The sequence below is a fragment of the Mastomys coucha genome, unplaced genomic scaffold, assembly GCF_008632895.1.
Source record: "Mastomys coucha isolate ucsf_1 unplaced genomic scaffold, UCSF_Mcou_1 pScaffold20, whole genome shotgun sequence".
In the NCBI taxonomy this organism is placed as follows: domain Eukaryota; kingdom Metazoa; phylum Chordata; class Mammalia; order Rodentia; family Muridae; genus Mastomys; species Mastomys coucha.
Genome location: NW_022196903.1, coordinates 10391216 through 10395904, shown reverse-complemented (window position 1 = coordinate 10395904; position 4689 = coordinate 10391216). Strand labels below are relative to the sequence as shown.

At 36.8% G+C, this 4689-nt stretch overlaps 1 long non-coding RNA gene across 1 annotated transcript in view; it reads right to left on the bottom strand.

Moving 5' to 3' along the window:
* The window catches only part of LOC116098007, a 13190-nt gene extending 9143 nt beyond the window's left edge, over window positions 1-4047 (bottom strand). Inside the window, exons 1-2 of the long non-coding RNA XR_004121653.1 lie at window positions 3994-4047; window positions 3497-3573 (exon numbers count right to left, since the gene is read on the bottom strand). This is a non-coding gene — a long non-coding RNA (uncharacterized LOC116098007). The remainder of the gene's footprint in view (window positions 1-3496; window positions 3574-3993) is intronic.
* Window positions 4048-4689: the final 642 nt, after the last annotated feature.

The following is a 4689-nucleotide window of genomic DNA, read 5'->3' as shown; positions in this document are numbered from 1 at the left end:
AAAGAACAAATACGGTATGCACTCTCTGATAAATGGTTATTAGTGAAGAAGTCTGGAATACAGGAAGAGAGGTTTTAAAAACCTTTAATAGTCTGTGCCCCCTTCCTCTCTGTTTCCCTTCCTTGATTTCTATTCTCTCTGAAAGATAAACATCCATATCTTTTTTTTTTTCCACAGAAAAGCTGTCTGGTTTCTTCTATCCAAAAATAATTATGGGAATTACATAGGATTGAAATATGTGCCACACATGGTCTTCAAGTAAGTCAGTATTACTCCCTAGTAATGTCATCCAAACCTGTTTCCGGATTCTACACCTCAACTGATTCAAACTTTTAAATGGTACCTTCCCTTTCACTTTTCACTTAATCTATATTCTATGTAGGTGAACTGTTGATTCATCCAATCATGATGATTCCATTAAATATATCTCTCGAAGTTACCCAACACTCTCCATCTATCAATGGGTTCTATTACAGATTTTTTTTAACATTACTTGTCTAGGGTTTGTTAAGTACACTTCAAATGCTGTTTTTCATTCAAACCCAATTTGTAAATGTTTCCAGCCTTCATATCCTAAAATGAAAATAAGATCATTCTATTCTTATCAATGAAAATTTCTGATATATTTTTGTAAGTTCACTTTAGTTCGGGGCCTTGACTATGTATATACTTTATTTTTTGTGAACACCTTGCTTATCTTAACTGACTAGATACATTTATGTACATTAAATATGTTGAAGCAGTTCCTATGAATAGCTACTTATTGCTCATTAAATATATGAACCACAATGAAATTTATGAACCTCTATATAAGTTTAAAAAATATAATTTTACAAGTGTATAATATTGACCCATATTACAAAGAACATCTTTACTTATAAATATCTGTATACTTATCCTAAATCCATAGATGAAAATCAAGTCAGAGGATTCTATTAAAAGAAGGTAACTTGGAAAGTTTTGAAGCCAACTCTTTTAAAAGGGGGGAGAACCATTCTCCTCTTGTTACACCAGACAGTAACCATACCTAGGAACAAACCCTTTCAACAGAATTCTGCAACTAACCAACCACCATAGGTTAGGTTATGCTCGGTGTCTGTCTCCTTAAGACTTTGTTTTGGCCTTTTTACAAGTCTTGAGGCATTAATCCATGTATCTTGATACATAGATAAAATCTAGGACAAATTCTGTCATCCTTGGCAATCCAGCACAGTGGAGTCATTAATCATTTCAGTCAGTATGCAGTTTAAATTTCATGCTGTTTTGTAGTTAGATAATTTCCATCAAAGGAAATATAAATATAAACTATGAGGTAATTTTATTTTGGAAATTTTCTCCCAAGAAGCCTAAAGTGTCCTCATTTTTGGAAAGTATTCCACATTTGTCTGGTGGAAAAACGCTGTCCTGGTAGAATTTCTTTTAACATTTAGAATCTGTGTGTGACTACTTCTTAGTAGTAAATTAGAATACTTGAAAAAAAGAAACAAAGTAATTGTAGTTTCCACACAACTAAGTAGACTAGAGATATAAAAAATCTCTGGGAAAAAGTATTATTGATGATTGTTATACCCCCACCAATATCAGTTGGAATCACAATTTTTCAGTTAATTTATGAAATAGAACTTCCTATTGGGTAATTGTTGTTAGAATCCTAGTTCTTTTTGAATCACTGAATCCAGTTCTCAGACAATTCTTTCAATCCATATTATTTATCCACAATAGCAGAAAAATACTATCTGTCCATAGCACAACTAATAGCCTTGAGATTAAAGAGTGGTGAGAGGCACTGAAGTGTGCATATTTTGAGAAAGAAATACAACTTTCTTTTTTTTATTATTTTTTTCTTTTTTATTGGCTATTTTATTTATTTACTTTTCAAATGTTATTCCCTTTCCAAGTTTCCCCTCCACAAAGCCCCTATCCCATCTCCCCTCCCCCTACTTCTATGAGGGTGCTTCCCCACCCACCCACTCACTGCTACCTCACTGCACTGGCATTCCCCTACACTGGGGCATCAAGCCTTCACAGGACCAAGAGTCTTCTTTCCCACTGATACCAGATAAGGCCATCCTCCGGTACATATGCAGCTGGAGCCATGGTTCCCTTCATGTGTACTTTTTGGTTGGTGTTTTAGTAACTGGGAGCTCTGCCAGCCAACCACTGGACTGAGCACAGGGACCCCGGTGAAGGAGTTAGGGAAAGGACTGAAAAAGCTGAGGGGTTTGCAGCCCTATAGGAAGAACAACAATATCAACCTAGCTCCCAGAGCTCTCAGGGACTAAACAACCTTCTTTTCTTCAGATGGACTTATCATGAAAGACCCAGGGAAGAATAGTCAAATTCTGTGCAATCTTTTCCTCAGTCCATGGCACACCAATACTAAATTAAATGTAAGGTGTTTGCAACGGCTGCAGAAAACCACAGCAGGCCCTTTTCATTTCAAATGGAAAATACCAGGGGAATTCTGATAAATGAAGTTATGAATGTCCTCTCTTTGTAGCCCTTGCCTTAAAACAAACAAACAAACAAACAGATTCACCTTGTTCAGGACTTGTTAGGTAGAATTCCAAATTATCAAAATTGTTTGACCCAGAACTCCCTTTTTTTCCCTGTTCTAGGTAGCTACCAGTGGATGTTGATACATTTCTGTAGGACATCATACTCAGTAACCCAATAATTCCATCAAGGTGTATGACCAGAAGGAGGTAATAAAATGTATAGTCATATACTTTATCTTTAAATATTCTTTTATGAAACCATCTTAACACTCAAACATTTCAGATGACTGAGTTGCTGTGTGCATGACAGATAATTGTATGTTTCTTTTTTATTGTTGCTATAATATACCTGACAAAAAAAAGAAATGTGAGGGAGGTTAGGTCCATTTTGCTCAGTTTGGTAGGTGCAGTCCCTGACAGAAGGGAAGATAGATATGACTACAGGATCATTTCTTTGTTGTGCTATTGGGAGTGTATGGCTGCTGGCTATGTAACATTTGAAGTGAAGAAAAAGATCTAGAGATAGTACCGAAACCAGGCTTAACACTCTCTATTCTAGTTGTTTTCAAGTTATAGGGGGCAGCCCCTTTGGAAGATGAATGATCCTTTCGTAAGAGTGGCCCAAGACCTTTTAAAAACACATATATTTACATTATGATTCAACAGTATCAAAATTACAGCAATGAAAATAATTTATGGTTGGGTCAACACAACATGAGGAACTATATTGAAGGGTCACAGCATTAGGAGGGTTGAGAACCACTGATCTAGTCTCACCATTATGTTTTTATGTTGGTTAAGTCCAATATTCCAAGGAGTTTTCAACCTCCAAAAAGAGTACTACCAGTTGGTGCACAAATCTTCAGACAACTGCAGAATATGGGAAATAATTTCACATTCAATCCACAATCACACACACAAAAAAAAACAAAAACAAAAACAAAAACACCATTGACTACCAACATCTTGTAGTTGTGAGGCAACGTCAAATGAAATACCTGACACTTCTTAGTGGTCAGGAGGTCAGGAGGTCAGGAGGTCAGGAGGTCAGGAGGTCAGGGTTGGCTGGCAGGCACTGTGAATGGTAAGAAGGCACCCATAGATAAGCTTCGCAAGGTAGTTGGTGGTGAATCAAAAGTTATATGAAGGAAAAAATCCCCAAAAGTTTCAAAGATAATCCTCCCTGCCAGAACATGTGAGGTGCATTTTGTTAGTGGTCACAGGTTTGGCATCAGTGGGGTAGAAACATAAGAGTCCTCTCCTGTAATGATGGGGAATTCATCTGTGTAATATAATGGTGGATCCCCATAGTAAACACTCCTTAGGGGAAGAGTTAGGAGCAGCTAGGTTACCAGCTACACGCCTGTTTGTGGTCCTATTTATTCAGTAATTTGTTCACAACGAATTTGTTTTTAAGAATTTAAAATTTGAAACTGCAAGTGTGTGTGTGTGTGTGTGTGTGTGTGTGTGTGTGTGTGTGTGGGCACGCGCACACCTGAGTTCAGGTGCCTGCTGAAGCAAGAAGCATCTTACTCCCATAGAGTTGGAGTTATCAGCAGTTGTGAGTCAACTGACGTAGGTTCCTGGAACAGAATTCTGTTCTTGGAAGAGTGGAAAGCATTCCCAACTGCTGAGCTATCTTTCCTGCCTCACATAACCAACTTTTAATAGTCCAATAATAATAGATAATAGGACACTATACCATTTATCTCTCAGTTACATCTAGGTTACTTACCTCTAGAAAATGCTTAAAGAGTATTTCTGACTGCTTTGTATTTTTACACTTAATATTTAGTTTATTTCCCCATATAACATCACTTAATCCAGCCACATTTTTCTTATACGTTGATAATCACCACATGAGGTCATTATCCTTCTTATTCCAAAAATTGAATCTTTGTTGATATCCTGTATTCATCATCAAATTTTCATGAATTATGATCAGTCTGAGACTTACCTGGGAATTATCAAGTTAACCAGGAACATATTATGGATACAGGAATCTATATATGAATATGAAACTCCTTTGTCACCGATATCTTCACTACCCATGCATGAAAAACAGGGTATGTTTTTTTTTTCTGGGCCTTTGACACTTATCTTTAATAGGGAAAAGCAAATAACCACACATGCCATGTGTTGTATTCCAGTAAAGTCTGGTGCTAGCAATACAGCACTTATACTTGGCACC